This window comes from Elephantulus edwardii, unplaced genomic scaffold (assembly GCF_000299155.1).
Source record: "Elephantulus edwardii isolate Elephantulus edwardi_28Jun2011 unplaced genomic scaffold, EleEdw1.0 scaffold00123, whole genome shotgun sequence".
NCBI classification, from domain to species: Eukaryota; Metazoa; Chordata; class Mammalia; order Macroscelidea; family Macroscelididae; genus Elephantulus; species Elephantulus edwardii.
Window position 1 is genome coordinate 10,446,178 of NW_006399873.1, and position 16,305 is coordinate 10,462,482.

General features: G+C 38.2%; 1 pseudogene; it reads right to left on the reverse strand.

Moving 5' to 3' along the window:
• Positions 1–10,905: 10,905 nt before the first annotated feature.
• On the reverse strand, positions 10,906–12,212 carry LOC102876627 (annotated as a pseudogene).
• Between the last annotated feature and the right edge of the window lie 4,093 nt (positions 12,213–16,305).

A 16,305-nucleotide genomic window follows, 5' to 3' on the forward strand; every position in this document is an offset into this window, starting at 1 on the left:
TAATTCCACACACATATTGCTATGAGTTGCAAGTGACTCTACAGCACATAACAACAACAACATCCCCATTGCCTCAGTTACAGTATCAATCCATCTCTTCCAGGATTTTGCTCTCTCCTGTGCTACCCCCTCCGCCCTTCTGAGCCTGATGTCGTTCTCCAAGGATCAGACCCTCCTGCCTACGTGCCCAATGTATGTGCGGCGGAGCTTCAAAATCCTAGCCTCCAAGGAGAAACTTGGCTTCACCCATTCCAAGACAGACCTATTTGTTTTCTTGGTATGTTCAAGACTCTTCTCCACACCACAACTCAAAGGCATTAATTTTTCTTCTGTTATCCTTTAGTCATTGTCCAGTTTTATGCAAAGAGTCATTGATGGATTCTGAATAGCAGAGAGGTATGACTTTTGAATTAGAAGAGAAATTTCCTACAGGATATGTCATTAGAGACAATTGAAGTAAAGTAAGACTGTATAAGTGTAAAGATTTTATTGCTTTTCTGAGATTGTGTTTATAAATATCATCAATAAAACGTTCCAGGTTCCATTCTCTATTCAAAACTTTTACTCATTTATGTTGCTAGTATATCTGTACACAAAAGGTAAAGAAGTAAAAAGAGCATAATAGGAGGAAGCAGAATTCCCTAGAGATGGTAATTTGTTAGGACCATTGCAATCGTAATATCAGGGAAGACAGAGGTTTTAGAATTCAGGTTTCTGGGGTTCTTAGATGCTATCAAGTTAGTCCTTACTCTTATTGATCCCATGTCTAACAAAATGAAACAGTATAAAGTCCTGTCTTTCTCACAATTACTGCTATTTGTGAGTCCATTGTTGCCGTGACAATATAACTAGTAGAAGATCTTTCTATTGTTGTTAAAGCTCTACCAAACATTATGCCTTTATTCAAAAGTTCACAGCATCTAATAACGTGTCTCTCAGGGAGCTCTGTATAAGAGAAAAATATATAAAACTGGCACGTACTTTTTTTAATTTCAAACTTTGTGGTGTTCCCTTGTTCTGTGCAGAAAACTGCTTCTTATATTGCTATGTATAGGCTTTACAAGAGCAGCATTAAGTGTTATACCTATTTTCAATGTAAATAAAAATTTGTTGGGATCTGCACAGTCAAATACTTTGCATAGTCAATAAAAGGCAAGCCAATCTCTTCTCATATTTTCTACAAATATCCAAGATCCATCTTGCATATACAACAATACCTCTGGTGTCATAGCCTCTTCTGTGAATCCAACTTGAATTTCTGGCAAGTTCCCTGTTGATATATTACAGTTCCAGATGTTTCTGAATAATCTTCAGCAAAATGTTACTTGCATATGATGTTGATGATACATTATTTGACTATTCCCACATTATCTTTTTGGGAATTTGAAAAAATATATATTTCTTCCAGTCATCTGACTGGGTACCTGCCTTCCAATTCTCTTTAGCACATCCAGGGCTGTATCTATTCCTTGAAACATATTGATCATCATCTCATCAATTCCATATTTATTTCTAATGTGTTTAGTGTAATTTGGTGTGTTTTTTTTCTAAACTATCAACAGTTTTTGATCATATAATGCTTCCTGAAATGGTTTGATGTCAATCAGTTCTTTTTGGTATAGTGATTCTGTGCATTCTTTTCATCTTCTTTTGGTAGTTTTTGTACTGTTCAATATTATGCCCACAGCATCCCTCAGCCTTGCAATGTAAGATCTGGATGGAGGGAGGAAGACTCAAGAGTGGAGAAAAACTAATTTCCAAACTTCATTACACTGATAACAAAGCCTTGCTTGTCAAAGTGAAGAAGATTTGAAGCACTTACCACAGAAGGGCAAAGACTAAATCTTCCAATATAGATTAAATCTCAGTTTGAAGAAAATAAAAATTCATACCACTGTACCAATAAGCAATATCTATGAAAGATGGAGTAAAGGTTCAAGTTATCAATGATTTCATTTTACTTGAAGCCAAAACCAACACCTATGTAACAGTCAAGAAGCTAAAATATGTGTTGCATTGAAAATCTGTTGTCAAGGACATCACCAAAGTGGTAAGGAGCAAGGATATCAATTTATAGATTGAGGTGCACCTGATTCAAGCTACCATATTTTCAAATGCTTCCTGTACAAGTTAAATTTGAACAATAAACAAAAAGGACAGAAGAAGAATTGATTCCTTTGTATTGTGATATTGTAAAAGAGTTCTCATGGACTGCCAAAGGAATAAGAATCTGTCTTTGGAAGAAGTGAAAATTAGGTATTTCTTAAGGGGCAAGAATGGTGGAACTCTGTCTCAAATACTTTGTATTTCCACGAGGGACAAGTCCTTGGTAAAAATGTATCATGATTGGAAATGTGAAAGGTTAGAGACAAAAAAAAAAAAGAAAGAAAACCAAAAGACAACAAACAACTCAACTAGATGCATTGACACCTGACACCATAACTGGAGCAAATGGGATTGAGTATATCAGAGATCACAGGGAACCTTGCCTACTAGGGCCAGATTTACACCTCTGAGTTGTAATTGATTTAATGGATTTCTAACGTGGAGAGGATGCAGCCAGACTGTTCTTTGGTAGCAAGAATAATGAGGCTTCTTTTGGGCATGCTGCTAGAAGGTGCTGCTATTCCTTAGAAAAGGAGGTGATGCTGGGAAGACTGTCCAGGGATATATTTTTTCACTAGGAAAGTTAAACACAACTTCATTTTGTATGTATTTATTGATCTTTTATAAACTATTTAACATGAATTTTATAAAAAAGGTGTAAAAAACATGAAATTGTTCATTATGTATTAGAAAGTATACACGGATAAGCTCTACTTCCCTTACTTATTGACAACTCTACCAGGGATATCCCCAGTCAGGGATTGCCAACTATAAAAGGGGTTTTGATTCTGCAGAAAAGTTACTGTGGAGTTGAGAGACAGGCAGATATATGCGTTACATATCGTAGAACCTTTGATGAGATGAAAAGTATTAAATTATTCACTACAGATTAGTAAATAAGCACAGGTAAACTCACACTTGCCTCGTTTAATGATTAATCCAACATGGATTGTGCCAACTCATCTCATTAAGGGACCCTCATTTTATTTGAACCTCCACTTTACCAAGCATATTTTCCTTCACAGTAATTGGTCTCTCCTGATTACATGTCCAAACTAACGAACACAATCTTCTTTCACCTTCACTTTCTTTCATTTTTATTATTAATTTAATGAAAGTTTACAGACTTTGGATTTCCATTTATTCACTGTTGCTCTTTTCTCCCTGCCTCCTTGTTTTTATCTTCTTTTTGAAAGTAAAAGAAAAATTCTTTCATTGTTATACCATCTCTCTCCCCAAGTCCACTCCACTCTTTAGCCTTCTTTCTGGACTCCTGTCATGACAATAATACCTAATCATATATCCCTTTTAAACAGTTGTCTCCCTCATCTGTTTCAACACAGTAAGGAGTATTTTTGCTGCTGTTGTTGCGTACCATTGAGTCAGAACCGACCCATACCTGACACTCTATCAGGTTTTCAGAGGCTGAAATCACACAGGAGGAGTATTTTTGCTATATGTACTTTAAAACTGATTTTCACATTCTACTGACAGTCTGTGATGCATACAGTTTTCTTGCTAACCATACAATTTCAATTTTTTAATTCTTATTTGGTTTTACTTTTTCATTATTCTGCTCTCTCTTGCATGAGACAAGTGAATATATAATAACATGAGTCAGACATTTCTTACTCATGATAATGACATCTACTAGTCAACTAGTTGTTTTTGTTAGATGCCATCAAGTCAAACATGAATCATAGTGACCCTATGAACATTAGATCTGAGCCTTATCTTGTCCTGTGCAATTCTTATTATCTCTGATATACTTGAGAATGTTGCTGCAGACACTGTGTCAACCTCACTGCTTGAAGGTTTTCATCTCGTTCACTGACTTTCTACCTTTCCAAGCATGATGTTCCTTTCTAAAGAACAGCTTCTACTAGGAACATATTCAAATTACATTCCACAAAACTTTGTCATCTTTTCCTCCAATAAGCACTCTCACTGTACCTTCTCCAAGATATCTGTTTTTTCTTTTAACATAGAATTCAGTACCCTTCTACAATACCATAACTCAAAGGCATAGGTTCTTCTGTCATCTTTTGATTGTCCTGCTCTCAAATGAATAGCAAATGATTGGAAAGAACATGGCCTGAATCACATGCACCTTTGTTTTCAAGCTTGCATCACTGCTCCTCAATAATTAGGAAAGGTCCTTGAAAATGGACTTTTCCAGGTCAATACATCTCCTAATATCCTGAGTGCTGGTACTAAGAGTGTTGACTTTGGAAGCAAGTAAGTTAAACTTGTTGACAATGAAAATATTTTCTCTATCATGATGTTGCCTCTCAGTCTAGTGGTGAAGATTTTACTTTTTTTGATGATGAGATATATTCCATATTGAAGGCTGTAGTCTTTTAGTCCTTCTCACTTTCAGCCTGTAAATTATGCCATCTGTATACCACAGGTTGTTAGTCTTCCTCTGATCCTGATATTATAGTCTTCATCATAAATTCTAGCCTCTCAAATTATTGAGTGCATATGTAAAAAGGATAAAGCCCTGACACACACCTTTCTTGATTTTAAACTTTGCAGGGTTCCATTGCTTTATTTGAACAACAGCTTCTTGGTATAGTATAGATTTTGCATGCGCGTAATAAAATGGTCTGAGATTCCCATTCTTCTCATGTTAGCCCTAATTTGTTTTGATCCACAAAATCAAATGCTTTTTCATTGTCAGTAGAACAGACATTTTTTCTGATATTCTCTGGTTTCAGCCAGCATACATCTGATATCAATGACGATATCCCTGTTGCCAAGACCTCTTCTAAATTCAGCTTGAACTTCTGGCTGTTTTCTTTCCATGTACTGTTCTAGTCATTTTTGGATAATCTTCAGTTGGTATGTGATGTTAATGATATTGTTCATTAATTTTATACATCATATTGGATCGACTTTCTTGGAAATGAGAACAAGTATAGATAACTTCAAGTCAGTTGGCCAGGCATTTGTTCTCCAAATTACCTGGCATAGACTGTGGGAGCACATTTACGGCTACATATGTCAACTGAAATATGCCAACTTGTATCCCATCAATTCCTGGGTTCTTATTTTTTGTCATTGCCTTCACTGCAGTATGAACTTCTCCCTTAAATACTAGTGGTACTTGATCATATAATACTTCCTGAAGATTTCAGTGTCAAACAATTGGTTTTGGGTACAATGATTCTGTGTATTCATTTCTTCCTTCTTTTTTTGATGCTTCTGGGATCATTCAAGATTTTGCCCATAATATCTTTCAATATTACAATTCAAGGCTTAGATTTATTTTTCAGTCTTTCAGCTTGAGAAATATTATCCCCTTTTTATTCACCAACTCCATTTATCTGCACATTCTAATACTTAGCTTTGTCTTCTCCAGCAGCCCTTTGCAATCTTCTGTTCAGTTCTTTTACTTCAACATCTATTTTTTTGTTTGTTCATTTGTTTTGGATTCTCAGCTATCTAGTACATTTTTTTAGAGTCACTTCTGACACAAATTTTATTTTGTCCTTGCTCCTTTGTCTTTATAATGAACTTTAAGTTTCTTTCTGGATTATATCATTAATGCCATCCCACAGCTCTTCTGGTCTGTTCATTGATGGTCAATCCCTAAATCTGTTCTTAGATCATTTTTAAATTCAAATGGGATAGACTCAAGACTTTATTTTGATTCTTGTGAAATTTTTGTTTTGTATTGTTTTGTTTTCCAATCTCAGTTTGAGCTTTCATAGAGTAACTGATGGTCTGTTCCACAGTCAATACCTAAACTGATCTCTATTGCTGAAAACGAGCTCCTCCAAAGATTTCTTCCATATATGTAGCCCATCTAAATCCGGTGCAGTTCATCAGGTGAGATGCAGGTGTAAAGCCACCATTTGTGGGTTTCTGGTTTTGTGTTTTATTTTAATAAAATTGCTATTCTAATTTGCTTTTCATTTTGATAGAGGATAGCTATCTATCTATCTATCTATCTATCTATCTATCTATCTATCTATCTAGCTATCTTTCATTGTTATACAATCCCCCTGCCCCTGTCAACTCCACTATGCAGCCTTCATTCTGCACTCTTGTCATGACAATAATACCTAATCACATATTCCTCCTAAACCGTTTTATTCCTTATATGTTTCATTGCAGTATATATTATTCATCCCCCCTTAGTTTTCCCCCAACCCCGATGTCAGTCGTGCTTTACAATAGTGGCATAATGCAGTATATGTCCTTTGGTGACTAAGATATTTCACTCAGCATAATGTCCTTCAGGGTCACCCATTTTATATAGTAATTCAAGAGTTCCTTGTTTCTCAATGCAGCGTAGTATTGTATTGTATGAATATTCCAAAGCTTATCTATCCATTCATTTGTTGATGGGCACTTGGGTTGTTTCCAACTCTTTGCTATTATGAACAAAGCTGCAATAAACATGGGTGTGTGTATATCTGCTTGGGTGGCAGTTCTGGTTTCTTTAGGGTAAATTCCTAGTAGATTTGCTGGGTCAAATAGTAGTTTTATTGGCAACTTTTTTGAGAAAACACAACATTGCCTCCCATAGTAGTTGCACTATTTTATGCTCCCACCAACAGTGAATAAGGTTCCAGTTCCTCCAGCTTGCCAGCATTTGTCATTTGCTGCTCTGTTTAATTTTGCTATTCTTACTGGGGTGAGATGATATCTCATAGTTGTTTTGTTTTGCATCTCTATTAAAGCTAGAGATTTGAACATTTCTTCATGAATTGGTTCACCATCTGAATGTCTTCTTTGGTGAAATGTTTGTTCATATCCTATGCCTGTTTTACAATTAGGTTGTTTACCTCTATCTTGTCATGGTGCTTGACTATTTTATAAATTCCAGATGTAAGTCCCTTATCAGACATGTCATTACCAAATAGTTTTCCCCATCTGTGGCTTCTCTTTTTATTCTATTGGAGAAGTTTTTGGATGTGCAGAGGGATTTGATTATTAGAAGGTCCCATTCATCTATTTTTGCTTCTCCTGTTTGTAGGTTTCCCAAGACTCTTTATGTTGTGGATCAGGACCAAGCTTTTCTCTAATGAAGTTTATAGTCCTTGGTTTTATTCCTAGGTCCTTGATCCACTTTGAGTTGGTTTTTCTGTATGGAGTGAGGTGTGGATCTTATTTTTCTACAGATAGTTTTACAATTTTTCCAACACCATTTGTTAAAAAAGGCTATCGTTTCCCCACTTAACTGATTTCATCACCTTGTCAAAAATCAGTTGGCCATAGACAGATGGTTTCTCATTCTCAATTCAATTGATTTATATGTATATCATTGTACCAGTACCAAGCTGTCCTGACCACCACAGCAGTGTACTAGGATTTGAAATCAGAGAGAGAGATGTCTCATACCTTGTTTCTCTTTTTAAGGAGTACTTTGCTTATTAGGTGTATCTTTCAATTCCAAATAAAGCTGGAGATTGTCTTTTCCATCTTGTTGAAGAATGGAATTGGTATTTGTATTGTAATTGCACTGAATGTGTAACTTGCCTTTGGTAGTATTGTCACTTTCACAATATTGAGTCTTCCTATACATGAGTAAGGGATATCCTTCCACTCCTCCAGGTCTCTTTTTTGGTTTTTTGTAGTAATGTTTTGTAATTTTCTTTGAATAGATTCTTTGTGCTTCTGGTTAGATTTCCTTCCAATTATTTAATCTTGTGAGAAGCTATTGTGAAGAATATAGTTTTTCTTAGCTCCAGTTACGTATTCTCTTTGTCACTGTAGGGAAATCCAATAGATTTTTGTATGCTGATCTTTTACCCACTTTGCTGAATTGCCCAACTATATCCAGTAGTTTTCTTGCTGAGTCTTTAGGGTTTTCTAAGTATGCTATCATATTATCTGCATAGAAACATAGTTTTACCTCATCTTTGCCAATTTGGACATATATTGTTTCCTTCTTTTGTCTTATTGCTCTCGCTAAGACTTCCAGTACAATATTGAATAGGAGAGGTGCAAGTGAGCATTCTTGCCTAGTTCTTGTTCTCAAAAGGAATGCCTTTAATTTCTCACCAACAATGTTGGCTCTTTGATTTGCATATATACTTTTTACTATGTTGAAGAAATTCCCTTCTAATCTTATTTTTTTTTCAGATCCTGATTTTATTAGATACAAGGGAGATGTACCAAACAGAACAAGCTTGCATTTGGTGTTTCCTCCTTGACCCTGGAAATGGGTTCCCCTCCAACAGCCCAGAGAAAAGGCAAGACACAAGAAAAGCTGCCTCTTCCCTGGCCCCGATACAGCAGTAGTTCTTGGGGCAGTCCATCTTCAGGCCTGATTCACCACACACCAGCATGAAACAAAAGCTTGGCATTTCTTTCAGCTCAGGCTAGCCCATGTAGACAGTCCCTGAACATTATCCAATCCTTTCCTCACCCCTGCCTGCAGGTCTGCTCCTTGTTCTCCCGGACCACTGCTCTATGTAGCTGCCCCAGTCTTTGGGACTGTCCTTTATGTGGGTTAAATTCTCATCATCTTTGGGAAGAGAATTTGAGACCACAGGAATATCATCTCTGGGCTCCAGAAAGGCAACAAAGAAGGTTATGGCAGTTAAAGTTGTGTTATGTTAAAGTTATGGCTTGTTACTAACAAGCCAGGCCTGAAATCTTTCATCAACCTGGGTGTTAAAGTAGCTTGGTGCAGTTGGCCTCCAAAAAAGCCATAAGCCTTCAGACATAGGCATGTGGGGGTAATGAGCCCCATATCACGCTTAATCTGAAGCAGAGATTCCCTTCTCTGCAGCACTCCACCACAAAGGTCCTACTGGTGGGCATGTACCATCAAATGTGGTCCATCCAAAGGCAGGAGATAAATGTCATTAACTCAGAATCCCAAAACTCAAGGCCAGCAGGAACCTTGGATGACCAAGTTCAACACAGTCCTTTAGAACCAGCTGCCTGAAGATGATCCACTTGTGAAGCTGGAGGCCCAAGTCCTTCCCTGGTTGTCAGCTCACTCAACTGCAAGGCTCCTTGCTGGAGACCATATGCCTCACACAACGATTCTGAGCACTTAGATACGAACTTGTGGAAGCTGACTAAAAACACAGGGCGGTTAAACAGCAACTGCCACTAAGTTTATTCCGCAAATATAGACGACAGTGCTGAGGGCTTGCCCGTACCTCATTAGGAGACAGCGGCAGCATCCAAGGAGCAGGGTTCATGCTTTAGGAGATGCCAGACCTTTGCCAGGATGTGTGTTTCTTCCAACACAGCCACCTGAGCTTCAGCATCCATTTCATGACCTGGGTCAACCAGGCAAAGCATACTCAGAAAGGAACACCTTCAGATCCCACAGAAGTTCAGGCTGGGACTTGACACAGGAGGACCAGCACTGTGATACCAAGTCTTTTGAAGTTCCAGCTCCTGCTCAAAGGAAAAGAGGTGGGCACTGTGTTGTTTGATTTCAAGGTCTGGACAAGGCAAGATACCATGTCTGAGGGGGGGCAGGCTCGAACAGAGCCCAGGACTCTCTCTTTAGCTCCCATCTGCAGAGTGCAGTGCACACCTCACTAAGAACAGCTGCTTCTTTGGTTTCAGCTCTTGGAGTCAAAAATCAGCCATGAATGATCAGAAGTGGAGGCCCTGAGATCCGATGAAAATCAGACACACAAGGTCACTGGCTTCAGCACAGCCTAGTGCAGGCAGTACAACCCATCCTAAATACACAATCCACTCCAGCTTTGGGACTCTGCAGAATTAGTCTCTGGGCTGCCTGGGCCTCAGACCCACAACCTGAAAACAAAGCCCTGTGTCTGTAAAGTGGTTCTGTGAGCAGGACCTGGCTGGGTCTACACTTTGACTAAGGCTTCTCTCTCTAGTAAAGAAGTGGAGAGACAAAAGCATCAAGGAAACCTAACACCACATGCTGTCTGCTCATGACTTTCTCCTTTAAGTTCCACACAAGCCTGGATGGGGTGGCTGATGACTGTCATGCCTGGTTCTGTCCACGCTACCTAGTGGAGAACAACCAGGAACTACCATATAGAGATTCAACCCCACTGTGGAACAAGGAGCAACATTTATCATCACCACCTAAAAACATCATCAGTGAAAATCAGACCTGACCACTGGCAATGGGCAAGAATTTCTGCAACCAAGCCTAACTTCCTTGCCTCGCCACTCCTTGGTCAGTAGCCATCCAGGCCAGGAGCACAACAAACCGTGGCCAATGAGTGGACAACTGGAGTGTTCTGATCAGATAAGGACCCCACCCAGAAACCCAGCCCAGCAGGGTGTGGCCTCTGCTCTTCCTTTGAGCTCACAAGCTACTTCCACTGTTGTGGTCTCTACAAGGTTCCCTTCAAACTGACAGCCACCCAGGCAATGGCAGAGTCAGACCTGTCCCTCTAAAGCTGGCAACTGCTGGCTGAAGAGCCCTTTAAAACTGGTCAGCAGGATGGCTTCCTACAGGGAAAGAGACTTGATGAGAGAAATCTGCTTCCACTAAACTTCCCAACTGCCCAATCTCAAGTGCAATAAGCTCCGGCCTGCAGGAAATCCTGGTCATGGTTAGCCATCCAGAGCCCCCTCCAAAGTCCCCAGCTCGCCTTCCCCTTCCTTCACAAAGCCAATTACTCTGGCTGATTTGGAAGGGGAAGTGCATCAAATTCTCTGATCCTCCCTCTCCTGCTCTTCTAGAGAAGCTGATGCCTGCTTCCAGAAGGAAACAATGGCTGTATCAATATGTGTCTGTCTGGTACTGTCCTTGGGTTCTAATTCTGAGGAATTGATCTGGATACAGCTTTTTAATAAAGACTAAAAATCCTTGTGCATTTGGATCATGAATGATATTTAAAACATCACAATTCCAATTGCATAGATCCTGCCATCCTCAACACCAAACTTGAGCTTCTCCAGGGAAGTTTTGTTCTCCATGAGATCCAGTGCACTGAACACATCAATTGTACCCTTTCATTTTGGTAAGAACAAGGGCATTGCTTCTGAGGTATAGAAGATGGGTCTGGATGAATGTTGTAGAAAGCATAAGTAACTTTTAGATTCTTGTGAGTTAGATGGTTCATGATGGTGGAGGGGAGAGTGTAAAAGCTCAGGAAGTCTATCACCTCATCATTTGCATGCTCCACCACAAAAGCGTCAATGATATTCTCCTAGAGGTAGAACCAGTATTCTACCTCTGCCCAGCTCATGACTGGTGTGAGATGGAACTGCTTCTTGTACCTGATAAGGAGCTGGTGCACTACTGGAATGTCCTTCTTCTCCATTGATCATAAGACAGAAGTCTTGGGAGTCTTTGGCATTGGCAGAGCTTCATGGTGCACTGCATTGTCATATTCGTGTTCAAATGGGATAACTTAAGTAAGATCAGTTGCTGTGGATTTAGGGACCAATGCCAGTACTTGTAGGTGCCAACAGGTTTTGGCAGCATGACCCCAGCAGTGTAAACAGATTGGAAAATCCCCTCCAGGTGAACCCTCCAAGTTATCTCTCAGATCAGGACTGGAGCTACCCTCGTGGAGTGCAGCTTCTTGCGGACACACAGGAAATTGATCTCTACCATCTTCTCTGTATCATAGATATGGATGTTTGCTGAGATGGTACTGATGAACACAACAAGTTTCAAACTTGAGACCACTTGAACCCCATAGTGCCACTGGGGAAGCCAGCCAGGTGGCTGGAGAGCCCACAAAAGAAATTATGGGGAATAATCAAATTGAAACATGTTGTCATCATCTTCCTCATAATTCTCATTCAGAAATGTGTACAGTTCTTTCAGCACCCCGTGGTTCCCAGGTCCAAGGCATGCCAGATGAAACCCTGGGGCAAGGTGTAGGGCTCCAAGTGAATGTTGTCTTTGTGTGGCTCCACAGGGCCATGGATATCACTACCTCTCCCAATTTGGGTGCAGACTGTGTGTCCCAGAACTGGTAGCTTCATCTTCTAGCCTCTTTCATGGCTTGGCAGGTTCCTGGCCCACAGAAAAACAGTTCAATGCCTTCTGTATTTTCTGGATCCTCTCTGCTGGCAAAGAGTTCATCTGCATAGGATGATCCTGGGTTGAATCAGTCTTACTGCCATTTCCTTTTTTCCCCTGCCCTTTTTTTCTTCTTTTTGGCTCCAGTGTCATTGGCAGGACTTAAACCAGTGACTGTAGGTATGCTGGCTAATTTTGCAGAAACTGGTGAGCTTTGTAGAGTATCCACTGGAGGAAGCCTTCTTAATACAAAGAGCCCTCTAATCCTATTTTATTGAGTACTTTAATCAGGAAAGGATGTTGAATTTTGTCAAAGGCCTTTTCTGCATCAATTGATAGGATCATTCTTGATCATTCTTGTGGTTCTTATTCTTGGCTTTGTTAATGTGATTAATTACACTAATTGTTTTTCATACATTGAATCATCCTGACATAACTGTTATAAATTCTACTTGGTCATGGTGATTTTTCTTAATGTATTGTTGGGTTCTAGTAACCAGGATTTTATTCAGGATTTTTTCATCTATAGTTTTCTATTTCGATTGTGTCTTTACCTGGGTTTGGTATCAAGAATATGTTTGCTTCATAGAATGAATCTGGGATAATTCCATCTTTTTCTATTTTCTGAAATAATTTATGTAGAATTGTTAAAAGTTCTTCTCTGAATGTTTGATAAATATCTATGCATCAAATAATATTGTCATTGTTGCTGTCATTATGTGCTGTCAAGTCACCTGCGACTCATAGAGACCCTTTGTACAATAGCCATGAAACTTTTTTTATGCTAGGCCAACTTTATTGTCTCTGACACATCTATCCTTATTACACCAGTCAATGAATCAATTTAGCTTATCCATGGTCTTCCTCTCCTGCATTGTCCCCAATACTTTCAAGCATGATGTCCCTCTCCAAGGACTGGCCCCTCCTTGCAACATGTCCAAAGTATGTCAGATGAAGCTTCAGAATCCTTACCTCTAAGGTGTAGTAGCCTTGATTTACCCTCTCCAGGATGAACCTGTTTGCTTTCCTGGTAGTCCATGAAATATTCAATGGTCTTCTACAGCACCAAAGCTCAAAAACATCAATTGCCTTTCCGACATCCTTAGTCACTGCACAGCTTTCTGATGCATAGCAAGCAATTGCAAAGACTTTGGCCTAGATCAGGTCCACCTTAGTCTTCAGACTGATGTCATTGCTCTTCAGTACTGTGGAAAGGTCCATGACAGCAGACTTCTAAATGCAATTTTGTCTTTTGATTTCCTAGCTGCTGGTGTTAAGAGTGTTGATTGTGGATCCAGAAAACTAAAGCTGTTAACTATCTCAACCTCCTCACCATCTATCCTGATTGGCTCAGTGGAGAGAATCTTTATTTTCTTGATATTAAACTTTAATCTATATTGAAACCTCAGTCCTTGACTTTCTGCAGCAAGTGTTTCAGGTCCTCCTGAGTTTTAGTGAACAAGGTTGTGTCATCTGCTTACCACAAGTTGTTGATGAGTCTTCCTCAAACCCTGATGCCTCAATCCTCCTCATAGAGCCCAGCCTCCAGTATGGTCTGTCCTGTATATAGACTGAAAAGTTATGGGGATAGGACACAGCCCTTGCATCCATCATTCCATATTTTGAACCATGCAGTGTTTCCTTGCTCTGTTCTGACAGCTGCCTCGGGGTCCAAGTATAAGTGTCACATAAGCAAAATCAAATGTTCTGAGATTCCCATTTTTCTCAGAGTTAGCCACAGTTTGTTGTGATTCACACAGTCAAATGCTTTTTCATAGTAAATGAAACACAGTTAAACATTCCACTGGTACTCTGCTTTCAGCCAAGATCCATTTAACATTAACTAAAGCAAACATTAACACAACTGAAAAAAGAAATGGGAAACATCACTATAGTAGTAAGAGACTTTAATACACTATTCTTAAGAAAAGATAGAACTACCAGAAAGAAACTCAACTAAGAGGCTGAAGAATTAAACCACACAATAAACAAACTTGATCTCATAGATATATGCATGCTAATGAATCCCAAGAAATTGCATTATACCTTCTTCTTCAATGTGCATGGAACTTTCACCAGAAATAGATCACATTTTAGGTTACACGACAAGCATCAATAAATTAAAAAAATATAGAAATAATGCAAAGTATCTTCTCAGACCACAGTGCTACAATATCATAAATTAATAACAAGAGGGTACAGGAGAAAAAAAATAAACATTTGGAAGCTGAACAGCACTTTGCTGGAACATTGAGTAGGAAATACAAGAAATAAAAAATTAAATGAAAACTTTCTTGAAACAAATGACAATGAAAACAAAACTTACCAAACCCTCAGGAAAATAGCCCATGCAGTAATTAAAGGTCAATTTATAGCAATAAGTAAACACATCAAAAGACAAGAAATAAGGATAATTGACTCTCTAGCCCTACGTTTCCAAATGAAAAAAGAGCAGCAGGAAGATTCAGCACCCTCGAAAAAAACTGAAATCACAAAAATTAGGGCAGAAATAAATTAAATGGAAAACAGAAAAATAACTGAAACCATGAACAAAACCAGGAGTTGGTTCTTTGAAGAGGTCAATATAATTGACAAACCACTAGCAAAGCTAACAAACATAAAGAAAGAAAAGACACAAATAATCTCAATAAGAGATGAAATAGATAATGTCACAACAGAACCAACTAAAATAAAAAGCTTAACAATGAATATTATGAAAAACTATACACAAATTAATATGGAATTCTAAAGGAAATGGACAAATACTTAGAAACCCATAACCTACTTATACTGACACAGACTGAAATTAAACACCTGAGGAGACCTATTAAAAAGGAAGAAATTTAACAGTTAATAAAACACCTTCCAACAATAACAACAACAACAACAAAAAGTCCTGGACTAAATGGTTTTATAAGTGAATTTTTTTTCAGAGAAAATCTGTCACAAATTCTATATGAAACATTTCAGAAAATAGAAAAAGATATGATTCTCCTAGACTCGTTCTATGGAGCAAGCATATCCTTGATAACAGAGACAGGTTAAAGCACTACCAAAATAGAAAATTATAGGCCAATATTTTTTATAAACAAATGCAAAAATACTAAATAGAAACCTGGAAAATAGAATCCATCAGTACATCAAAAAGATAATTAACTATTATCAAAGTGGGATTCATAACAGATATGCAAAGATAGTTCAACATATGAAAAACAAAAAGTTTAATTCATCACATTAACAAAGCAAAGAACAAGAACCACATCATCATATCAATTGATGAAGAAAAGGCCTTTGACAAAAATCAACACTCTTCCTGATTAAAACACTCAACGAAATAGGATTAGAGGGTTATTTCTTCAACATGGTAACAAAGTATATATACAAATCTAAGAGCCAACCAACATCATTCTTAATGAAGAGAGATTAAAGGCATTCCCTTTGAGAACAAGAACTAGGCAAGGATGACCACTATCATCTCTCTTATTCAATGTTGTATTGGAAGTCTTAGTGATAGCAATAAGATAAAAGAAGGAAATAAGAAGTATCCAAATCGGCAAAGAGGAAGTATAATTATTTTATATGCATGCATATGATATGATAATGTATTTAGAAAACTCTAAGGACTCAGTGAGAAAACTACTGAACATAGTCAAACAATTCAACAAAGTTGCAGGATACAAGATCAGCATAAAAAAATCAATTGGATTTCTCGACAGTGAAAAAGAGAATACAAAAATGGAGCTAAGAAAAACAATATCCATCACAATAGCTAACCAGAGGATTAAATATTGGAAGTAAATCTAAATAGAAACACAAAAAGACCTATAAGAACAAAACTCCAAAACATTACTTATAAGAAAGACAAGTGTCTCATAATGAAAATTTATAGAATACTCCTGGGCCTCTACAAGAAAAGCACTTATAACTCAATTACAAAATGGCAAAATAAATGAAAAAAATTCACAAAGGAAGATATTCGAATGGCCAACAGACACATGAAGAAATGCTCCAAATCATTGGCAATCAGAAAGGTGCAAATCAAAACCACAATGAGATACCATCTTGCTCTAGTAGCAGTAGCAAAGTTTAATAGGACAGCAAGTAACACATGTTGGAGAGGTGAGGCAAGATAGAAACTCTTACGCATTGTTGGTGGAATTGTAAAATGGTACAACCACTCTGGAAGGCAGTTTGGCTCTTCCTCAAAAACCTGAACATAGACATTTCATATGACCCAGCTATTCTATTGCTTGGAAGAA